Below are 25,729 nucleotides of genomic sequence, written 5' to 3' on the forward strand. Positions count from 1 at the left end.
TGCTGATTTCAGCTTTAACCCAACAGCTATGATGTCATTTTAAGTCACATTTAAGGGAAATAGTTGAGCTCAAATGGTTTAAACATTATTAGTTTTTACAGTGAATCATGGTCACACATGTATGAACTCTATTCTGGATTTCTGCTGGCCTCCACATGGTGTTATGAATCCCAATTAGAAAATCAGGAAACTCAGACTGACCCTCACCAGCCACCATACATTACAGTTAGCCAGTAGCTGCTAGTGTGCTCAATGTGTGGCTGCACTACTGCTCTTATTGGAGTAGTTTCTCAGTTATAGTGGCATTTTGCAACACAACACAGTCTTGTTTAGATATGTTGAGATGCTATATATAGATATAGATATAAAAGACAAAGCAGACTTAATTTGACAGATCATTGCTTGGAAAAACATCAACCAACACCTGAGTATGGAACAGATTGTTTTCCCTTCTATTGCCTGTGGGAGAGGCTTGCATCCAGATTGTCCTCCAAAAGTAAGTTGGTCTTTTAAAATCTCTGTCTACTGTCTATCTTAGGAAAGTGTTACAGCCAGACAGACTGACAAACCTGTAGTTGCTTACAGTTTTTATATCAATTGAAGGGCGTAGGAGGTTAAGTGGAACATTATAAACCTCTCCTCTCTGGACTCTTAATAAGGTTTTATTGTCCACTTGGCCTCCTGTTTGGGTAAAGATTGCCTTGCCAGTTTCTGCTTCAAGTATCTCCTTTGTTCAAATTTTCAAATGAAGGTTGAACATGATCTCAAACTCACCCTGAACAATACGTTCTTACAGTACAATGCCTCTCACACACCCACTAGATGTTATAATCCTTTTAATAGAAGTGATTGGAGAGACCCATCTTTAAAATGAAACACCACCCGGTGTCATGTTGCTTAATCTCTTCATTCTTACTTCTGCGACTATTTATTAAAGCAGCTGCTGAATGGGTGCATGATGTATCTTTTCCCGTCTAGTGCCACTCTAATGCTCCAGCTAAGTGATACCACCACCACCACACTGTGTCTATTTAAATATGTGTCTTTTGTGGCAGCTGGCCCGAGCTCTGGCACATGGAGCAAATTCCCTACAGTATGTTTTAACCTAAGCAGATCCACACAGCCTGTAGGTGCTCACTTACGGATAGGCCGTACAGAGATTGTACACTACCATCAGTCTTGAGCCTGAACAAGGGGTGAACCAGCAGTAATGATGGATTAATTGTCTCACAGAGCAGCTTCCAGTCATCACAGAATGAGTGTTTTTCATGCTGGGATATTGTGCGGGACAGTGTTTTCTCTCCCTTTGTCTGCTATTCTCTTAACTACACTGGTAGCAGTGAGAAATGATGTACAGTCAGGCTCTCTGCTGGGCGACTACTTCCCTGGGAGATGTTGCTCATTTTCTGAATTGCATATGAATATGTGATGATGATTTATGGTCAACTGGGAAGCTACAGCTGGGATTTTCTGAGACTGTGCACATAGATGTAATTTAAAGATGCAGCAGATTTCTAGACTCTAAAGAGCTTTGTGTGATTTTTATCACTTTCTTAATAATACTGTCTAATTTACAAAGGAAGGACATACACTGTAAATACGTTTGTACAGCTCTGTGGTCCTTGAAGGAATAGTTTGACATTTTTTGTAAATATGCTTATTTGCGGGAGTTAGATGAGATGGATACCACTCTCATGTCTGTCTGGTAAATGTAAGGCTACAGCCAGCAGCTTAGCTTAGTAGTAGTAGTAGTAGTAGTAGTAGTAGTAAGGCTGTGTTGCTATTCGATTTTAGAGTTTTATAGGTACCTGTACTGTAGGTGTATTTTTTTTTTAACCTTTGGATAGCTGTTCAGTCCTTACAGCAGGGTAAGCTAACCAGCCAACCATGTAACAGATAGATATGAGTATAAGAGTGGTATTGATCTTCTCATATAACTCTGGGCAAGAAATTAGGTAAGCATATTTCCCAAAATGTCAAGTATATATAAATATAATGTCAGGTATATCACAGTAATAATTTAGTTTCAGTGTGATGTTGATCCCTTGATCTCTGCTTATCTCTATAGAGTAGAAATATACCAAACAGGAAATTGCGGACATTCAGTTGTGCTGACATATGTGCAAATAATACTGCTCCGAGAAGTGTCCCATACATCACCAAAATGAATTTTGTCTCATCATCTGCTGAGATTTCCGACCATTCATCTATGTGAGTTATGGCCCCTCTTTAGAAGTGGATCTGTGCTACCTCAACATTCCCCTCACTTGTATATCTTACTGCGCTGTGCTTTTGGTTTTGCCTGTCTGAGCGTGTAGTGTAGTGACACGTCCACTGGGACAGCAGACATGAGGTTAAAGCAATTCACCATGGAAGAAACTGGAGCCTGTTTTGGCACTGGTGAAGAATGGGCAGAGACAAGCATGGATACCAGATGGCAGTGAATCCTTAATTACAGTTCTCTGGTGCAAAATGAGGTACTGGTGGAATGAAGTCTTGCTGCAGCTTCAAATACTCTGTTTACTTGGCAGAAGGTTCAGCAGTCATCCTATAGCAGCTTCTTTTGTTTTCGACATCGGCTGAAGAGTTAAAAAAAAACGAAAGGCCATTTAGCATTACCATCGGACTGTAGCAATGTTGGTGTTGGTGTCTGCCAGTGTCTTTGTGGAATGGTAATTACCAGCCTAATCAAAAACAGGATGAAGATGGACAAAGACAGTTGAACTGAATTTAAATAGGATAAGCATATAATGGCTCCCAAATGGAGAGCCGGGTCTGTGCTCGCCCCAGAGGGACTCACCTGTGATTTAGCCTCTTTACTTCTGTGTGTGACGGGGTGGCATTGTGGCATCGCCTGCCCCCTCCCCTGTGACCCCGAATGTTCTCTCTTCTGTAGGAGGCTGCATAATTGTCTAATTAAATGGAGAGACAACAGCCCCAACGTAACTCATTAAAGGAATCGCTCCATCAGCTCCTGCCTTTCCATTTCTTTTAAAAGAATCCTGGCAAGAAAGATCAAACAAAGAAAGGTGTTGGAGATGGGTCCCTTTGTCATCCCTCCCATAGAGTCTAATTAAACAGTCATCTTATAGACTAAAGGCTGCTCAAAATTTTCTTTCTATCATTTTGTTTCCAAAGTGAATTTTGCTAACTTGTTGGATCAGCTTGATTGATAATATGACCCATAAACAAGCAAACAAACATGACCGCACAGAAGAAGAGAGAGGCAGCATTTTTGAAAAGATATAGTGTTTGCCATGATAAAATACAGTATGGTACCTCTGGAAATAGTGTTAAGTGGTGAGCTGCTACCCTGTAAATAAAGTGAATGCAGTCATCTTTTTTGTATTAATGAGGCACGCACCACTGAATAATTTCAACAGATTAATGAGCCAGGTTTGAGCTACTTATAAATGAAGCTAGTTGAGCAAAAGGTTCCCATGTGACTTCTCTCAGTGCTCAGAATATAGTGAAATAATTAACTCAGAAATTACACCATCTCAGATGCATTATATAATAATTCACGAATGTATGTATTTATTATTATGTGGTTTTTAAAATTATTTTAGCATTTTTTTAATATGTATTTTAGTATTAATTTCATCATCAGTGCACATACTGTAATTTAATAAAGTGTACTTATTGCCACAGAAATAACATGTTGCATGCTGTAATTTCGTTTAAGAAAGAACTCATGTAGAAAAACATATAGCCTACATAAGCTACATCTGCTAGGTTTGGCATAATCTGCAATTGTATACTCCTGTCCCAAAATACATGTAAATATGTGTGTAATTATGTTGTGCAAGTGTGTGAGAGAGCATAAAGACACGTACATCAGTATAAATATCGTTGGTGTCGTCATGGTTGTGGTTACAAATGTGCCCCAGCCAAATTTATATATCTTTCTCTGTCCAGCTGATGCTAAATGTAACCTTTCCAAGTCCAATTATTTATGAAGTCTACAAACATGTCTCCACGCTTCTTTTCCCTTTGGTTCCCCCCTCATTCATATCTCATAAATATTTGAGAGGATGGATGTTGGGGGTTATCATATATCCCATCTGAAATGTTAGTGGCCCCTCCAGTGGCCGGCATGCTGTTGACAGAGCACCAAACCATTTTGTTTGGGATGCAAGACTCTATTGCGGGTGTTGTTTAATCTCCTGGCCTGACATGAACGTGGTTGCCCTGAATGTGTACTCATATCAGTTTGTTCATCCAGGTGTTTCACATGCTCGAGAGAATTAAAGAAACCAATTTTTCTCAGTCCCGGATGCAGACTGGCTCTGTAACCTGTCATAAGGATCAAATACTCAGCCTGACATACAATCTACTCATAATCTTGGACTCTATAGATTTTGTGTCAAGGTCTAAAAGTAACTGCTTGAATTTTGCTCTTGGGTCTTCAGGTAGTGCAAATAATCTTCTCGTTTGGAGTGACAGTTTGAGACCGTGGACTGTGTTAACCACACTTGTGTAGCTTTATATAGTGTGTTTGCAGTCTGTGGGGATGTGAGATTGAGGAAAATAATCAGGTGTCTTTCACGAGGCATCTCTGAGATAGACATGCAGCACAAGTTAGCTTCGTGCATTTTTGGTTGAACCCTGGATTCACTTTCCTACTTAGAAAGTTTGATCCTGCTGCTACAGCAAATACACAAACTTTCTGCAATGAGTTCTGCCATGACAGACTTTATAAGTGACTTACAATAAAAGCCTTATTCAATACTACCACTTCTCTACCATTCCTGTACTTGTCCAGAAAATGAATTGAGTTCCTTGAGCCCCAGGTAAATTGGCTAAATCCATATTAGTTGCTCCCCAACCTCTTGTGAAACGGGAATAATAAGTATCCTGTGTTTACAGGTTGCACGCTAAATGACTAAACTAAGATTTAGGACTGACTTCATGTGAATAATTTTGTTTATGTATTTACCCCTGATGTTGATGGATGATTGGGACTTTGCTACTTTAGTCCATGAATAATTCATCACAAGGAGAATGTGTTTCAGAAGTTGGTTCCTTGGCAACAATAATGACTTAGGAAATTGTTGAGGATAGTTGTTATCTAATTAAAACAGGACACAGCAGTCATTTCAGGTGATACAATCAGCTGAGCGCTGAGTCATTGCAAAGACCAGCTCGTGTCGAACAAACATTAGTTTATAAGATTAAAGAGGTTGCACCCTGCATGTCTTTACAGTATATTATTTTCATTATTATACTGGAAAAAAGGCCATTTATATGAAGCATCTAATGTAACAGCTTTTTGCCCTGATTTTATTATCCACTTAACGGGAGGTTAATAACATTTCTGAAGAACTTTTGACATGGCTTGTGCATTGCATTGATGGGATGCACCCTGTGGACCGGGAGGAAATTATATTTAGTAGAGCTGAAACATTTAGTTGATTAATCCATTAGTTGATCGACAGAAAATCAATCAGCAAACTATTTTGGTTACTGATTAATCATTTCAGTCTTTTTTTTTTTAAAACAAAAATGCCTGGTTCGAGCTTCTTAAGTGTGAAGATTCGTTGCTTTGCTCTTTTTTTATATGATTGTAAATTGAATATCTTTGGGTTCTGGACTGTCGGTCAAACAAAACAAGACATTTGAAGAGGTCACCTTGGGCTCTGAGAAATTGTTTTGTATGTTTTTACAGTTCATAGACTAAACAATTAATCAATTAATAGAGATGATGATAATGAAAATAATCGATAGTTGCAGCCTTAATCTTCAGGCGTGAACTCACTTATTTAACGCATACTCTTGCTGTTAACATACCAACTCATAAACTGTAGAGGTTACAAGGGAAACCAATGGGAGATAGTTCAGGGTAAACTCATTGTAAGTTAACATACAGAAAGTCTGGAACATGCCTAGAAACTCAGTCACTGGCCCTTTTACCCTTTTAACCTGCTGCTGGACAGAATGCAGATTGATCCATAAAGGCCAATAGAGGGAGCCCAATAGCTATTTGTCCTCAAGTTGAGACAAGGCAACGGGGTACCTCTGCAGTTTGTTTATATGCAAAATGGTTTAATGAATTAATAAAAGCCAAATTAATATTAAAGTTCACCAACATAGATGCAGGTAGACAGGCAGTTTTCAACAGCTATCATGGTATAGCTCAGGCTTTCTGACATACACTAACTAGAATCTATTTGCTGGCCTTTGTGAGGACGAACTGAAAGCCAGGTGGAGAGCTTTGAAACGCAGAGTCTGTCCCAGCAGATGGGTGGCGAGGCGGGGTGTGGAGTCCAAGACAGCTGTGGTCCGTCACTTTTTCAAGGTGTTTTAGCTTTCAGAGCCTTCCAGAGGTTTCCAGGCAGCTATAGGAACCTGTCAGCTGGTTTGCTTCAGCCCTAGGAAAAGAAACGAAGGGTCTCTGGGGGGCAGCAGGCTTTTCTATTACTAATCTTCATAACCGTTGCAGCAGGGGTTACCGCACGATGCCGTCACGCTCTGCTGGTGTCTCTAGTACACGATAGTCATGAGGTGGCTCTTTACACATCCTCTATAGATTAATGAGACTGTACGTTCATTGTGACAGATTTGGAGATGTTGAGACTCAAATAATTTATCTATATCAAAGGAAAAAGGATTTTAAGGCAGACATCTGCAATGTTTATTTCACTGATATTGTAAAATCTTTACAATTAAATGTTTAAGGAAACAGTGCTCCCTCTAAATATTAGTTTTGTAGTGATTTGATCCACCTGGCCAGGCATGATTGATGGACTTAATATATTTCATTAAGTCAAGGATTTATATTTCTCTTGTAATGAGTTGCTGTATTCAGCCCGGCTCTGAGGCCACACAGGTCTGTTGTTAAACTCCAGACAGCTTGGTCGTTTCAGTTTGAAGGGCTAAGGAATATTACTTCAATAAATATTTGATGAAAGAGGAAGTTCTATTGATTCATTACACTGTGAGTAATATGTGTATGTGTTCATTAGGCTGCCTCTGAGTATCCATGTTTAAAATTCTTTGTTTACAGTTGAGGGTCACATATGGGGAAACACATGAATATGGAGCAGGAAGCCTCCACTCGTCTCTGAGCTTTGCACAGATGCTCGTCCTGTATTCTGCATACACACACACACACACACGCATACTGTACATGCACAGACTGAGATCAGTCACATGTATACACACACATGCACACTCCCTTTTTTAATTAAAGCAATTAAAGTAGGTTTGGTGACATGCATACATATCCATGACTAACACAGAGATTTCATTTATCTTTTATTGCTTCCTGGTAAAATAAAACCTTTTCTGTCTCTGACAGGATATAAGCCTGGTTACAGTCACCTCCTGACTCATAAAAAGACAGCTTCTGGGGGGAAAAACAGCAAAGAGCAACATGAAGGACGTATAGAAAACAGGGGAGATGAGTGTCTTTCTGTGTGTGCTTTTCTGCATCCCTGAGTGTCTGGATATATATTTGTGTGTACAGCTGTGGCTTGAAAGTGAAAAGGGGGGGCGTCTGTACCAGGAGAGAGGTTATGGGCTCTACCCTGCAGCATTTGGCACAAAGGGTCTACTCCTATTATGCATGCTGGCGGTATCTGTGGGAGACAAGGTTTGGTCCTGGGAGATAAGGTCAGGTCCTGGTAATGAAACACATGCTAAAGGTTTGCACGGAAAACCTCTCATCTTCAACCTCATTTTTATTTTGAAGCATTTCGATCTCTCCATATTACTTCATTATCAACCACCTCTTCTGTGACTCGCACCATTTCGTCATATCAGATCATTCACCTGCAACAATAACCTTCAACATTTGCATAACTGAAGGTAAAAATAATCCAAGGACATGTAAAAGTGATACCCGGTTCATTAGGACGGAAATTCTGAAATACAGCAGGAGTGCCAGGAAGGTACCCTGCTGGAGCATAGCTGGTTCTTTGTTTATATCCCTGTGCTTTGAGTGTAGCTGGGAGGCATGGCAAGTGGAATTCGCTCAGGTGATGGGTTTAGTTTCAGCGGATGCAGAGGGGGAGCTCTCTCCTCCCTGCTGACTCTCCCAGCCGGCTCTGGCATTAAGTCAGCGCAGCTCTGTACCAGACGACAGCATGACAGCTGTTTCCTATGACTAGGGGAAAAACACATTGATTCACTTCCTCAGTTGGCCTCATTTGGGAAGAGATGGAGTGTGGCCAAAATACTCTTCACCGGCGCTGAGACGTGGACAGTAGAAAAAGGTCAGCATCGGAAAGGGGAATGGAAGGGAAGCGTGGCTTTAAATGACATGACCAATATTTCAGCTGCAAATGGATTTTAACCTTTGCCCATTGTGGGAGATGAACCTTGATGCTTTTTAGTAATTATTCTACCCTGCAAAGGCAAAACACCCTACATATTTGGTCAAAGACCTGAATCTGATAACAGTTTGTGGTGCTGTTGGATTGTATTGACAGGCCTTTCTATTACTTACTCTACCCTCATTGATATAAATGGGTTGGACATAATATTAGAAACAAAATAATTTAACAGCACCACAGACTACAGCCTCCAAAATAACCATAAAGTTGAATCAACACCTCTAAAACTTGTCCAAACAAAAACGGCTCATGATAACCTCATGAAGGCAGGATTTATTTCAGGGCTTTTGTATTAGACTGCATTAGTATTAGCTAGGTGTACCTAATAATTCGGCAACTGGTTGTATGTTTTACTATTTAAAACATGTTTTAATTATGTGAAACAGCTTTTAAACTACAAAATGAGCTAAAAACCTAGCCAAACAACAGAGCCCTAGCCTGCAACAGAGAGACAGAGTTATTTTCTTTCTTTAGCTGTTTATTTGGCCATCAACTGTTACAGTAGCTAGCTGGTGAGATAGCCACGGTAAGCCTAAAAGCTAAAGGTAAGAGTCAAAACTAAAGTTAGTTATTGATTTTTATCTGTAAATGAAAAATATCCATTTTGATGAATCGACATCTTGGTTATTCAGTTTACTTCACATAACTATGATGTAGTAGCTAAATTCAGTCATGAAAAACACCCCAGCTAACTCCTGCTAAAAGCTAACTAGCTTAGCAGATCTCAATATCTGCCATCTCAGCTTTTCACTCTAGTGTGTTTGTGTTTTAGTGTGATTAAGTTACTTTTAAATGACATATTTAAATGTATTAAATTGTAAATTAATGTAGTATGTTGATTTCTATGTAAATATTAATAGAAGATGGACGGAAAGACACTTAACAAACCAGAGATGCATTTAATTCCTATAAGCTATGGACTGTAAATAATCAAAATAAAGTTTTCTCAAACAAACTATTTATAATGGACAAGAAAGATGTTCGATGCTGCGTTCCCCCCTTGCTTTCTGTCAAGATTATCCAAAAGCAGGCATTTTTTAGATATTAGGTTCTATGGCAATGATTTTTTGGGTGAAATAATTAGCCTATAATGCACAAAATTAGGGTATTTCAACTTTTTTATCTGTTAAGTAGTTTCCCAGTCAGCCTGAAACTTGAAACTTTCTTTTTTTCAACTTTACTGCTTCTGTTGTTTCTGCTCTCTAGGACAAAATTGTGGAGATTGTGACTTTATGCAATATGAAAATACGAAAACAATGAAACATCAAAGCAATCAACTTCTGCAGCTTTGTCACAAAAATATGAATATTGTACGAGACATGCTTTAGAAGTAAGTTGGGCCATTTAAATGCTTTTGTTTTTCTTTGGCTACAAGAAAATAGCAAACATTTTATCATGATAAGTGGAACAAGAAAGCAGCCTCATAACTACTGTGTTTCAGGCAGAAACGTTCTGTCCTTGCATCCAGACATTAGCATTTATCCTGCTGTCTATGGTATTGATTCGTCAAGTGAACTCTCATGCTGACAATGACATTCCTTTTTGTACAGTAAGTGCTGTGAAGGCTCTTGAAAAGCCTCAGTGCTGTACTTAGTGCCAGTCTAATACCTAAATGCAGTCTCATAGTCAATACAAGTTATGTGAAAACTCACAGTAAGGATGCAATAGATTCAGGAGATATTTTCTTTTCATTCAAGGGGAGATTGTTTTCACAGCTGTAAGAGCAGTGGTATGGGGATTAGGTATTACCTGATAGCACACAAGCATGTAAACACATTGGCACTAGACAAACAGACACATTTATCCATAAATGATTTGATTTACTGTTTTATTCCTGCTGCTGTGGTCTCTATCTGCTATGTAAATATTATTTTCTGGAGAGGATATAACAAATTCATCAAAGAAAAGCTTGTATCATGTCATGCAGTCTAAGTCACTGGTATAAGAGATTACGGTTGTACGATCAATAGTTCTCTCATGCTACTTCAAACATTGATCCTCTCCTTTGAGATTTAATTAGATCCTGAATATGCTCAGTGTAACATGAATATTGTGGTATGGCTATCGAACGCCGGGATGATCTATACTGCATTTGTTCAAGGATCAATTATGAATGTTGTAATTTGCTATTGATGTAATTGATTCATTTGTCCAATTATACTGGAGACAGTCGTCAGCCCTTTTTACTCTGCAGCTCAATGAGCGACCCATCAGTGAGGCGTCCTCAGGAGTAACAGTAAGCCAGTCCATCACAGGGTGGGCTCGCCTTTCAATTACATCCTCCACTGTTTGGACATATTACTAATCTGAAAATTTGTTATATGTGGAAGGAAAATATTAATTATCTTAATTGAATTTAATTGGATTTTTTGTGAAAAAGTTTCAGAAAAGAATGGTTAACTCTTACATGCATAGGTGGGTCAAAAATGATCATGCTCTGATTTGTTTTGTATGACAAAAATATTTCAGCATTTTAAATTCCAATTCCAATTTTTTTTTTAATTTCTTCTACATTTTAAGAAAATTGTTTTTGTATTATAGTTTTCCATAAGTGGGTCCAAAATGACCCCCATGCATGTCCAATAAAAATTCATAGGAATCGTTCCTCTTTTATCAGTTGCTTTTGTCAGTTATATAAAGTTTATTTTACTGTGGACCACATCTGAACTGTCAGTCGCATCACCACTTACCTACATACACAGCAAGACAATTTTATATTTGATACATGTTATCTATTATTTTTTTGTTTATTATTTAGACTCATCTCACATCTGAGCAACTACAGACTTGTCTTCAAACTTTCTTTTACTCATGCTATTTGAAAATAATAATAAACTTTATTTATTTAGCACTTTTCTTAACTAGGTTACAAAATAATTAACAGTAAAAGAACAGCAGATAAAAGCAAAAACAAAAAAAAAAGATATCATAAAACACAGGGGATAAAATAAAGTAAAAAAATGTAAAATTGCAAGATTGGAACGATAAAACCCAGAAACATATTAAATATTCATAAATGCTTCCTTATAAATGAAAGTTTTAAGAAGGGATTTAAAAGACGCTAATGATGTAGCCTGTCTGATCTCAATAGGCAGTGTTCCACAGTCTGGGGGCTCTAACAAAGGCGCGGTGACTTTTGGTCAAGATGGAAAAGATGGTTTTAACTCAACTTATATCTGTCTGTGTAAGATTTTTGAACTACTGATTTTAGTAGAGGGATTGGCCTCTGTCTGATGACCTTTTTGCAGTTCCGTCTTCATCAGCATCCATCACCCACAGAGTCACTCAAGTGTCAGTTTGTACTGTATGCTGTAGTGTACAATATACATCTAGCTAATCAATCAGCTGAATAAATCATTAAAAATACCTTATTCATTGGCAGAAACTGTATGTGGTTCCATTAGTTAACAATGCTTCCAATACACAATTTAAATTGGAATTTAGTTGAACAACCACCAGAGGACTGTAAAATTTACAGTTTAATTACATCTAGTCAAACTACTCCCCCAACACTGCCAGTATACCAGCCGCTCACTGAGTAAACCACCTTCCTGTTCTCCCAACGCTAATTAAATCAAACTGATGGGAAAACAATGCAAAATTACAAACAAATTTAACAAAACCAACTGAATAAATTAAATAGAACATGGCAGATGAACTTCAGGTAGAACCCACATCTTCATTATCTGCTCAGTGGCCACGTTTATCACACATATAGCTGCAGTTATACTTAATGAAAACAAAAACAAATTGTATTGTTAAGGATTTATGTAAAATTCATTTTAGGATAAATAGACATTTGCTGAGAGATGTCTGCAACAATTAAAACTGAAATTTGAGTCATTATCGCTGTTGTTTCTTCTTACATCTCTTGTCAAACATCTTGCCAATCTACTCATGATCTAATGATCTAATTAGTTTGTTTTCTTGCAAGCACTATATTTCTTTTGAGAAACCACATCTGTCTGCCTCATACGGACAGCTGCTCGCTACACAGTAAAAGGCTCATTCTGCTCCAGGTACATCTGCAACTTTGAGTTATAAACTACACAAATAGATGCACTGTGGTTTACTCTTCTGCAGAGCTGACCGCTTTTAAACATGTCCTGTTTGATGAACTGTTTTCACCGTCAGAGCACACTCACAATGACTTTCCTCCTTCCATCTCAGGTGTTAATTATACATCATCTCTGACTCACTTCTGTTTCCACTGGGTTTCTTTGTGGTTAGTGTAGTCTCTATAAAACAGCTTGATCAATCTTTTTACCTTTTTCATCAGAGTTTTCAAGGCCTCTGTGCTGTTTTTCAGCAGCACTCTTCTCCACAGTCACAGATGAGGAGATTGTCACTTGCCCAGTCTTCCTCCATTGGGCAGTTTAGAGGTGAAGTTCCTGATTAAAGGGCTCTCTCTGTAGATGGCAGTTACTGGGGAAAGGAAAAGTGTTCCTCATTCATTTAATCCTGGTCAGTGAGTTAAAATATACACAATGTTACATTATGTTCGTCACTTATATACAAATACAACCACTTTTAGGTAACTTCGTTCAATAACAGAAACTAAAATCCACATGTTGTTGCTCTTTCCAGAAGTGAGAGGTAATTGAAATGACGTTTCTTATTATAGCAACGATGGCAGAGCTGTTGTCTGGCAGCTTTGAAACTACCATTGTAAAAACTAATAGATGTGTCAGGTTGTGAAGGCTGATGATCTGTGCTGTTGATTTTTGAAGCATGAAGGAACACGCATGGTGTAAAATGCATCAATTCCAGACTTGGTGATGGCAGTGGACAGTTACATTATAAAATTTCTCAATAGCGGAGTATGGACAGTGTCAGTAAATATGAACCACCAACCCTGTGATCAGTGGACCTCCCATTCTACCTCCTGAGCCACAGCTGCCCCATAGGACCTCTAATTATTGTATAGATGACTAATTATATTTGGTGAACATCTTATTTTGGAAAAAAAGTATTCACAAGATGATTAACAGGATAAGAAAAAGAAGACAACACTCAAAATTCAGTTTATTTCTTTTCTAAATTCGCTACTTTTTTCTTTTAAAATACTAATATTTTACTTCTCCAAGACTAAAAAATATTTTAAAAAAAGACTGATTAAACAACTGGAACATACGCTTGAACTGTACATATTGTAACTCGAGACATATGCAACCTGTAACCAGAGGTAATGTGATGACATTGCTTCACTATAAAAGGTCACAATCCAAAAAGGTTTTGAACCACTGAGCTAGACATCTGCAGTGAGGGTATGTGGATATTAAATCAGGTGTTTCACTGTGGCACACTATGTCCATGTGGACATGAGCGCCCAGTATACTACTGTTCTATTTGCAGGCCTCCTGCAAACACATCACGCACACTTGATGGGTATTTTATGTTCCCACAAACACTTCCTCTGACAGTACTAAATCGTCACTCCTATTATCACTGCATTGATCATGTCTGAGTTACTTTCACTTTAGAGAGCTACACAATTGTTGTAATTTCAGCTGCTGAAAAACCATCTTTCTTAAGCCTCCCCTCTTGTTGAGTTGCACTTTACGCTGTGGATTGGTTCTTATAGTGGTGAGTGCTTCGTAGGCAGACGTCCACACAAAGCCCCCAACAGAGTCTTTGATGTTTGCCTCAGTGGATCAAAGATGTTAGAGCGTGGACCTGTCAGGTGCACTGCTCTTTCATCTTACTTACTTATCTGTCTGCTGCTTCGCATTTTCTGTAAAGGGACAGAACAATGTGCCCCATTCAGGCACACTCCATATTTCACACCAATAAGACTTACTCGATTTCAGATACTCCATTCAGGAGGCAGTGAATGATTTTAACTGTGGTATGTAGCATGTAAAAATAAGCACAGACAGATAGTGTTTTCGTGGTTTTATTGTGCTCCCTTTCTTATCACTTTGAATGCCATATGTATACAACAATAGCTAAAGCAACAGAGATATGAGCAGCTTCTTAAGGCTCTATCTTAATCCTTTGACCTTTCAGGAGAAAAGAAAAGGCCGGGTTTCTTGAAACTCCATAAATATTTGAATGTCTGTCACTGCCTTTGATTGCTTGCTCTTTTCTGCAACAGCAAGTGTAGATGTTGGTGTTGTGTACACATAGCCAGAATCCGCTCTGACTGTCCAGAAAATGTGACATTGCAGAGTTCGCACATAGTTTCAGGACCAGATGTATGTGTGTATGTATGTATTTTGCATTTTTAACTCATCACTATAACCAGCCAGCTTTGATCCTCCCATTAACCCGCAGTTGTTTAGATAAAACCTGACCACTCCCACTTTTCTCTGTTTGCTTTTCAAGCACGGGAACTCCCAAAGGTTCCTCCACAGAGAATTTCCACAATATTGATTACAAATGAGATAATAAAAGCCTGCATCATTTCATAGGCTCTGGGGTAAAGATAACTTGTCTCCATTTACATATAATGTTGCAGTTTATCCCTTTGTATATGTGTCACCCTGTCTCACCATCATTCTCTCCTCTCCACACATGACTTATGGATCGTGTATAGATGAATCCCTGGTTGCTTCAGCTTAGATCATTGATGCTTTGATCTCAATGTAAGCGGATGACGTCCTCATGCATAATCAGAGTATTGATTTTTTCCCTCCTCTTTCTGGCAAATTGATCGGGAAACTAATTGTGCCCTTTTCTCTCTCAGCAGCATTGCACTGTGGAAAAATTTCTCCTTTTCAAAACTACCAATCTTGTTAAAGAAAACATAAGCAGTCTAACAATTTAGCAGGCAAAAGAGGCCATTTAAATGGCAATTAACGTCACACTTTTCAGTTTAAGTGTGCCTTTCCAGAGTTGTGGCTATTGTAAATGGGTAAGTAAACATTAGTGGATTTTGCATTTACCACAAAAAAGAAAATTAACAAGACAGTAAGCGTCTAAGTCCACTATCATTATTTTTGAAGTCTCTGTGCTTTGTTGCAGTATTTTGGCTTAGTAGAGTGGCTAGGTAATCCTGCTGGAGTGAGAAATGGTCTCATCTTTGAGGCAAAATCTTGATAATCCATTCTCTGGACCACAGCAGAAGCAGATTTTTTTTCCGTCTGGTTGCTCAACCGTGCACACAATACGGCAAACAAACAGAATAGCGTAAGTGGTTCAGTCCAGGGGAAAATCTTTATTGTTTGGAGTATAGATGTTTAAGAGCGCCTAGCAGTAGGGTGACATGCTGAGAAAGAAGGCGTCTTGGCATATATTTGAGAAGCATCAATATCTTATATAAGCTTCCAGTTTACTCATCAGAAGCTGAAAGAGACATGATGGCTTTACATGAGTAATAGCTCTTGCAAGAGAGCAAAATCTAAAGTAGAAGATAACAGAAAAAATGTCTATGAAGGAAATAGGACATAAATTAAATTCTATCCAACAAGACCACCAAATTCCAACAACAACAACGCATGTAAGAGTTTTCTGATTGGCAGGATGGCATTTTTTGATCTGACACAGCTATGGTTAAGGTTTGGTTAGGTTTAGCCAAAAAAAAAAAAAAACTTGGTTAGAGAAACATCATGGTTTGGGTTAATTTCTACTTTAAGTTTGTTTAGCTTTGTTGTCATGGTTACAATCATAACCAATAACTGATATTTTTTGGCCACTTGGGGACAGCGGAAACAAGTCGTGAACACAACACCTACAAATCATCTTTCAAGATGATATGATGACTCGTTACCAAACAGTTGCTTATTCACACATCCAGCTGATACAGAGAAACATTAACATTAATTAAAAGTTTGATCTGCTGTTTGGTACCCTATAGTGGGCTTTTAGAGTTTTTTTGCTCAAAACAGCAGCTTGCTGCAGCTGAAAACAGTCAAGTTGTGGACCAGAAAACCAAAACAATGAGCTGAAAGATGCTAAAAAGCTCTGTAGAGGGGAACTGCAGTCAAGTGATAATTTTCTGTGGGTTTGTCTCTATGAGCAACCCCTTTCACATGTAAGTAGTCATGTGATCCATTGTACTTAGGATAATATTGATTATAGCAGCTTTAAATTTAGGCAAGGATTGTGGTCATGGTTAAAAGAAAGTGATGTTGACTGTCAATAGAAAACGGGAAACAATCAGTGGTCTCCCATGTCAATGTCGAACATTTTGTTGTATAACATTGTCACACTATTTCCTTCTTTACGCCAGACAGACAAGAGTCATAATTTCTATGGCTGCTAGAGGGCTTTGTCACTTGAACGTAAACATATGCCATTTTTAGGAATTTCCAGAGACAACTGATGCTGGTGGGTTTTTTTTGGAAGGACAGTATCCAGAAATAATTAAAATCTTGGGAATCATGTTACTGGACTGACAACTTGTTTGGACTGTGAAGAAAATATATGCAGCTTTGACAATGATTGATGGTTGTCTTATGTGTAAGAAATCTCAATAATACTAAGAAGAGACAAGAAAATGAGGTGGGTTGTGAGCCATTTGTTTCTGGGGACAGGCCGGCTGTTGTGTCCCAACACTGCCCAAGAAGCCCCTTCACCTTGAACAAACAGATCCAGAGCTCATTTCACCACAGCAGAGAGTGATGGAGAGGGGCCTGTCTGTATTTTGTCAGGCCTTTGATGGAGTCATTGACTGTGAGAGGTATCAGAGATGAGGAGCATGGATTCAGATGGAGACTCTGAGCTCAGAGGAGTAGAGGGCAGAACAAAGAAGACCCATCCTAACCCGAGGTACACAATACCTCACCTCTGTGACCACTTTGATCACAGCTAAATTATATCATATGAAGCAGCATAATGATGCATAGATAAACAGACTCATCAAGGATTATACAACAGCTAGAACAATGGCTTTTAGCTGCATCCTGTCACAATGTAGTCTGCAGGAGACAGATTTTTGACTACATGGTAGTCTGAATAAATAAAAAAACACTGAATCCAGCAGGAAGTGGTTCCAATGTGTGTGCTCCGGTATCCAAGGTAACAAGTCCCAGCCCAAGATCTTTCTAAGCTGGGGTCATGCAGAGGGATTGCTAGTCACATTCTTGAAAAGGGCAAATCAGACCGCTCCTCCTTTCACCCAACACCACGCTACTTTATTAAGTGCAGATGGTTTAACACCTAAAGGTACAGGTATGTCAAGATGTCAGGGATAGTATAACATTGAGTAAATGTGGGAATAATAATTTTTTTGACTGCAATGTAGTTTTTTCTGTAACAGTAGTTTTATTAATATCTTTTGGGGTCAGTCATTTTACTAAATAATATTTTGACAAATTTAAATATTGTACTTTGACAAAATGCTAACAAAGAGCCAACAAAATATGTACTTGATGATGTGATGAAATATAGCAGCGACTGACCGAATGTGAAGGGTTTCATGGTGAACATTCAGTCAGCTAAGAGTAACAGAGTAATGAGTAGTTTTTTGATTCAATTAAAAGAATATAGTTTGAAGTCTGTCCTTTGCCTATTTTTTAATAATTGATCATCTTTCTAGAAAATTTTATTTTTACACTGAATATATTTTTAACAAGCCACTTTTGACTTTGACTTAAAGGCTCCTTGAGTGTTTGACCTGTAGTAGCGCTGTGAGTGGGTTCCCATTTTGTTGAGGACACACATGCACACGGGTGACGCGATACACATTCCTGCCAATAGTTTCACACTATTCCACTGATCCACAGGTGGTGATAACGTGCCAAGATATGCAGCAATGAGTTAACAAAGGCAACAAAGAAGAAGACTGCAAGCTAGTTAACATGGATGTAAACAATGCTAGATTTAAAATACTTAATACTTCAAAAAACCTGCTTTGCAAATGTTTTATGAGGAAGGAAATGCACTCAACGTGCTTGTTAGTCCTCAGTGATGCACACAATGTGTTTTGGTGAGAAACAGTGACTGCAAACATACATTTTTACTCTTTTTTCTTGTTTACAAGAAAACTCCACAAAGCACCTTTTTAAGGTATCTTTTTGATAATGGTTTAATATAATAAGCAAAGTTACGAGTATGATGTTTTGGTATGTTTTCAAACATAAGCAAATACCGACCCTATTTAAGCACTGGTAGTCACAATTTGAAAAAGAACCTAAAGGTCTCAGTTTGCGTCTAACAAAGTGCTTGTTGAATTGTCTAACAGCGTATGAAACCCCCTTCCTGATGGCAGAATTGGGGGGCTGCATCCTACAATTATTGTGACTTTCTGAAACGGATGGTCACACCCACTTAATGCACAGATTGGCCAGGTGTGCAGTGTTCTCTCTTTCAAGCGTTCTTTTTCTCATTCGTCACACAACTACTTTTGTCACTTTTTGTGTATACAACCGAATGCAACACCTTGAATGCCTTTGAGGAGACACTGTCCGACAGTGTGATGCTTCCACAAGAAGCTATGAGAGTAGGCTTTTCGCCTTGCCTTTGAGTGTGGTCATTTGCAACAGGTATAAACACTTTTGCCTTCAGATGTAGTCGGACAACAATTCAAACAACCTGGTTCGTTTGAAACATACTGAACCCTTAACTATGTTTTTCTTTCAGCAATGGGGTTCAATGTACCCCTGTAAAGTGATTGTTCAGTTCTTAATGCTAATGGAAGATGAATTTTCATTAAGATAAATAATAAAATGTTATTGTCCTTTTTATAAATGGTCTGAATACTGCAGGAGTGGTTTATTATCACAGTTATACCAGGACCTAATGTTGATGTATCGTCTTTCTCCCATCATTTCTCATCATGAAGCTGACCTTTTGGAGATGATGTTATCTTTATATCCAATATTTGTTTACAGACTTTGGAAGATCAAATGTGTGTGAGTGGGCAGCATAGCGTTGAGCATATTGACTGCAAAAGCTGGTAGAACTACATAAGCTGACTTTCGAAGTAAAGTGGAGATAGATTCATGGGGAGTTATCATTGCCATAACAATAAATCTGAAGTTTTAGGAGCGTACTGCACAATCCACCAGAGCTCTACTTTATCTCGACAGGTTCTGTTGGGATTAATAGCCCCTTGTCCTCAATACATCAGCAATATGCAAGATCACTGGATTTTAGCTGCTCAGAGAGCCAAAAACATGCCAAATGATAAGAACTTAAAATGGAAATGCAAATCATTTAGCTTGAATAAACAGCATATTTTTATGCTTCATAAAACAACCATTTGACCCAAGATTACAAACTTCTGCAAAGAGCAGAAGTTGTGCCCAACATATTACAACTAAAGCATGAAAATGTGTTTTAAATTTTCTTCTCACTTCCCACATTTTCGTAAATGTCCTGGGAGCTTTATTTTATGCTCAATTTGTAATGCTATTTACAAAATGTTATCATAGTGTGACCTGAAAAAAGAAAATGTAAATATAATCTATGGCTGTTCCATTCATTTTGCTGTCACTTATTGTTTAAATTACAACTTAGTAAAGAGATGAAGATTATGCAAAGAAAACCAAAGGCACGAAGTAAAATAACTGACAATTTAACCAACAAAACACAACAAACAAAATCGTATACAGGCAACAGAGCGATAATTGTAAACAGAGATGGAGCATATGACCAACAGTGAAGCAGAAGCAGACTGAAGGTTAAAGCCTTTGCATTCAAATGTGCAGAGCATGCTCCGTGAAAGAGGTGGGTTAAAGCTGGCAAGAATTATCTTGGCTAAGTATTTCATCAACATGTTTGGCAGAAGTATCAAGCATTGATTTGAATTTAAAATGTGTTGAATACTGTCAGAAATCCTGCATAATTGTGTGAGGCTGGTTTCAGAGTCTGATGAGCAATCTTCAGGGTGCATGAATGGAAAGTATATTGCTTATATGCTTTGGTTATACAGTACCAATCACTGCCCTCCTGCGTTGTGGGAACATCAACAGTAGCTGCTACGGGCAGCAATTTCTCTGACATTTTCAGACTGTTTATATGTTTGTTGAATACTGAGGTTGTATTCAGAAAGTATACATAGAAGTCACAAATGACTCGACCTGACAAATATAGGTGGTTGTTTAGTGGTCTGAGAAACAGAAATTGAGCTATATTATAGCAACTGAAGATTATTATGAATATGATTATTTTGTATACTGATCATTTCAAGAGTATTCAATTTGACAGCTGTTCCCAATTTGGCCTTTGCTCAGCAAGTGGACATGTGAAACTGGCATCTGGAGTTTAATATTGTTAATCTCACATCTGGCAAATAATGGCTTAATTCAAGTTTTTTCTTTGTGAATGCAAATGTTTGCAGTTACAATAAATAGAATAGAAGGGATAGAAGACAATAGCCTTATATTAGTGTATATTATAATCTCATCTAAACACATTATAACTGGTTGCCATATTGTGTGATGCTGGGATAGATTGCCCCCCTCTGATTTTGAAGTGTCAAAAAGTTCAAGAATTCTATTACCACAAACCAAAGGTCAGATGATTTCTATCTTTGAGGTGAAGATCCTGCGGAGTTACTTCAAACATTTCTGTAAATGCCTATAAAATCAATATATATACTGTATACTTGCTGTTTGTTTTGACTAGCATATTTATTTGGTCAAAGTTGTAATTACCAGAAAGAAGAAATTTAAGTGTTATTTATTTTTCTACTGTAGTGCCCCCTTCATTGTCTACATCTAGCTTTAACTTTCCAAGTGGAAGCTAGTTATCCTAGTTTGCTACCTTCCACATTCTGAGTGGAATACGCACTTAACAGCATGATTGATCCTCCCACATGTTGAATGTTGTAAAGGGACATGTGCCTTCTCGTTAATGATACATAACCAACACCATTTGGGCTTGTTGTAAATAGAGATAAAGGGCTATAGTACTATGAAATACTTCTTTCAGTAGCCCATTACAGAAGTTGAAAGCGTGTCTCCTAGCAACACTGGCCCTCAGATGTCAGTCAACCGCTGTCTCATTCAGATGTACGATGCTTAGACACTTTCCGGAAATATGGCCAATAAAGGTTTTATCCTCTCTTGAAAAATTTAATAATTTGCACAAAAGTTGTGGTAACATTATAGTTTTATATTACAAAGCAAGTGAGGAGCAAATTTAATTTTGACTTTAAATTAGAACAAAAGAGGGTAGATTTTTACTTACATCAGTCACATCTAGAATCAATATCTGATTTGAAATTTGACCAGATAATATGCATACACAGTCGCTCATTTCCAGCAATTAAAATGCCCAAAGTTTTGCTTAACTTATGTTATGATCCTTTTCCCTTCATCTCACATTTCTCTTTCTATGAATTATTTCTACATTAAAACAAATGGGCAATTTATGATTCTTCTGGTCTAATCGAAGACCTCCGCTTAACACTGAGCTGAGGTTCGTAGTCTTGGCACTGAATTTCTTGTCAATTGTGAGAAATAGATGGTGGTGCTGCGAGCTGTCCAGATCAGTACACTGGTATTAACCCCAGTTTTCAGGGCTAAAGGGGGTATTTTGGAGCTCAGGAAGCTACAGGGAAATACTCACAACTGACCTGCAGCCAGTTTGCATCTTTCACTGACAATTAGAGGTATATTTCTGGTTCTTCTTCCTGGGAGCAAATGAGTGAGAGAGAGTTTGTAATCATCGATATCAATTATTGGGCAAGTGACACGGGTATTTACATTGCCAGGGTGGTTCCACTGCTCTGACTAATGGAGCCACCATCTGGACCTCCCTGACTTCACCACAACAAAAACAGGATGCAAGACCACAGACGAACAACCCGAGTCACTTCCCATTGGAGGAGGCAGGTGGAGATGAGAGGCAGAGCATTTAGTGTGATGCTATACTGCTGCCCGTTAAACATAATTGTTTTCACAGGTGCTTTTATTCATTTAATAAGTCATTAAGTATATCAGAAGTATATATGTATTAATTAAGTCTTGGTAATAATCAAAGATGGATCTGCAGACTAATTTATACTAGATATTATATACTATCTATTTGGCTTATTTGGTAAATACATTTGCATTAATGTTTAAGACAGAAGTAGAAGTGCAATACAAGTGTAACACTGAATATGTTTCTCACTCCTTGTTTTCTGGCTTGAGTTCTCCTCTCTGCGCTCCTTCCCCTGTTAACCTTTCACACTCCATAAGGTGCTATAACATTTGGCTCTCATTCTGATGTGTCCAGTCTGTCTGCCAGCATGGCCATTTTAATGATTTTGTGCTTAATCCGTGTGAACGTTCGGCAAACTATTCCCTGACTAGAAAAGGTCACATGAATTCAGTGTTATTGGAAAGGGTTCAAGGCTTTAAGAAATATCACTTCCCTTAGTTGCTCTTCTGTTCATTCCTTCTGGCCAAGAATATGGCGTTCTTCTCCCTGGACTTTCGCTGACTCACTAAAACTACATCCACAGAAGTTTTGTGATCATATTAATCAAGCTGTTGGGGTGTTTTTTTTTGTTTGGTTTCTGCTTTACAAATCACAAAAAAATGTAGGGAGTCATTGTTCACATTCAACTTAAGACACCCGGGACTATAGTCTATATATAGGGACACTAGTTTATTTCATTCATTTATGTAACAAATATACCCATATCCAAATGTGTGCATTGAAAAACAAAATACTGCCATGCTAGCTGTTCTGTGAGACTGTGCTCATTTAAGTGCAGCCCGTACAGTCTGTGGTACAGCGTCATAGAGGAGCAACTAAGAGATGTGTGCTTTGACCATGCTAATATGCTGATGTTTAGCAGGTATCTTTACCATGTTCATCATAGCATGTTAGCATGCTAAAATTTGCTTAACACAAAGTACAGCTGAGGCTGATGGGAATGTGAACTAAAAAGAGCTGAAGTGAAACCGGAACTTTGGGTTTCTGTTCCAGAAGTTAGAAAACCTAATTCAAAATCCCACTACGACTACGCTTTAACTACGCTAATAACTAAAAATATAGCCTTTAACAGAGCCATTCTCAACAGTATGTCATGTGGCTTGCTTCACATATTCAGATAAGAACTGTAGTTTTTAGATAAACAATTTCATTGATCTAAGATTACTATTGCAACAACACATCATCAGTAGGGTAAAACTAACATGTGTCACGACGGTCTAAACCCAGCTCACGTTCCCTACTGGTGGGTGAACAATCCAACGCTTGGTGAATTCTGCTTCACAATGATAGGGACATCGAAGGATCAAAAAGCAACCTCTCTGTTAATGCTTGGCTGCTTCAAGCCGTCATTGTTTATTCAATGTTTGTTTTTGGTGGCCTTTCACAAACCCAATTTCCCACAGTTTTTTCTGTGATGACAAAGTAATTGTTGTCCAAAGGTAACAAAATCCTCCTACCAGCACCACTAAAGCTCACTAATTAACACTATATATCTTCGTTTAATTCGTACAAAATCCTTTGGAAAGAGCCAGACTAGCTGTTTCTTCCTGTTTCTAGTCTTTGTGCTAAGCTAAGCTAACGTGTTGCTGGTTCCAAGTACATATTTACCATCTCATCTAACTCTTGGCTAAAAAGCGAATTAGTCTACTTCCCAAAATGTATTCCTTTAACCTTATATTTTCAGTTAAAGCCAGAGTGCAGGACTTACATATGAATGTATGTTAATTAAGCCTATCATTGCCAGGTAAATCTCTCTGGCAATATATTGGAGTTTTTAAATCTGGTGTCTGTGGCGACATTCCCGCGCTGGCGCACCTCTAATGATGCGATTTATGCTAACCAACGCTAACTACCAGGTGCAGTTGGGCTTATGAGTAGGAATATGGAAGTTCTACGGTTAGTGCCAAAGAAAAAGGCTGTCTGACAGCAAGGTAAAGCGGTGAAAATATTCTTAATATAGCGAACACTTAAACTGATATTGATTTATTTATTTTTTTTAAGTGAGTCTTTTTTATGTGGCTAAAATACGTTTTTCTGCTGCCTCCATCCACAGCAGTGCATTGCTCTGCTTTCCTGCCGGGACTCCTGTCTGCTTCTCCAAAGTGGGGGCGAGTTGACTGTCATCTACTGTAGGTAATACATTAACTATGGACAAGAACCTCGTACAACCTCACTTAAAAATACCCGAACTATCCCTTTATTACACACAGTAAGAGTGGGGCACTGAGGTGCAGCCCTCAGGCAGCGGTTGTGATAAACAAGGCTGTGCTGACTGTATGTAACAGCAGATAAAGGCACTTTACTGTCCCTGCTTGCTCTTACCATCCCATAATGCATCTCTGTGATCAATGGGACCCTTGGCGTTGCTCTTATCCCTCTGCCTTCCTCAGTAATCAGCAGTGTGATGTGATCAGAGACACCCGCCTGTCCTGTCCTCGTCTCATGTCGTACAGGACCAAAGTATTCCTTCTGTCATTTCTGACAGTCCTGTGATGACAAGGCAGGGACGGGGGCTTTGTCCCAGCGTGATATTTATCTTTGAAATTGAGGAGTTAGACCTACAAGCGACCACTTCATGTGCCTCATACCATCTGGCTTTCCTGAGGAACATCTTTCAAATGAGGATGAAAGATTAAATGAATTCTGTTGGCCTTGAGATTTTACTGCCAGATCTCATGTTAATATCAAGTTATTTCAATATGCACAAGTATGAGCTTTTACTTACAAAGATAGCCTTATAAGACACATCACATGAACAAAGGCATAAAATCGATTGCAAACAGACACTGAGCACTAATCATCATCATTATTATATGGCAGACCCTTCATCATGACTCCCACTTTCAGTGCTTTGGTAAAAGCCTCTGCAGACTGGATTACAGACTGCAGACATCTAAAAAATGGACGACGTTTAGCTTTTCTGCAGAAGAAGAGTAGGATCCCTCCCTCAAAAACAGCTCTTAAAATGCTGTCAATCACAGCAGCACAGTGTATGCTGGACTTGACAGTTTCCTCTGACACAGTCACCAGGGAGCATTTGTCTACCGTTCACAGACAGTTCAAGGTTAATTGATGTACATCATAAAATATTGATAACAAAATGATCACTTACTGCTCCGAGTGAGCAGGATCTCGTGTGATGCATGTAAACCAGGAATTTGGTGAATATGTATTGCATTTGAATAGGCTGTGTGATAAGGAAATAACTGCGCAGCCCCCTGAAGTTAGTCATTTGCACATTTTGGAAGTGGGTTAATGAGTGCTGGTTAATGGGAAAACTTTTCTCTTCCCTCAAGAACCACAATGTAATTATTTGATTTATGAGTGGCTGGAGGAGGAAAGCAGCAGCCGATCACTCTCACCACCTCAGAGGGCTTCAGCCAGGGGTTTGTTATACAGACTAGCTATCTCTGCGTGCTCAGTCCTCTATCACATCATTACAGCACCACCCTGAAGAAACACACAACAGTTGTATTATGTAAAAGATCCATGTTTGTTTAATACCCATCATTCGGAGCAGACAGTGAAATTAGATGGAAAACAAATAATTGTCCAGAGGTTTCAGAGAAACAAATCAA

At 38.5% G+C, this 25,729-nt stretch overlaps 1 long non-coding RNA gene across 1 annotated transcript in view; it reads left to right on the top strand.

The window, feature by feature from the left end:
- Positions 1–213: 213 nt before the first annotated feature.
- The window catches only part of LOC122879056, a 76,166-nt gene continuing 50,650 nt past the window's right edge, over positions 214–25,729 (top strand). The window contains exon 1 of the long non-coding RNA XR_006378620.1: positions 214–496. This is a non-coding gene — a long non-coding RNA (uncharacterized LOC122879056). The remainder of the gene's footprint in view (positions 497–25,729) is intronic.

The sequence above is a fragment of the Siniperca chuatsi genome, linkage group LG7 (genome assembly GCF_020085105.1).
Source record: "Siniperca chuatsi isolate FFG_IHB_CAS linkage group LG7, ASM2008510v1, whole genome shotgun sequence".
Lineage (NCBI taxonomy): Eukaryota > Metazoa > Chordata > Actinopteri > Centrarchiformes > Sinipercidae > Siniperca > Siniperca chuatsi.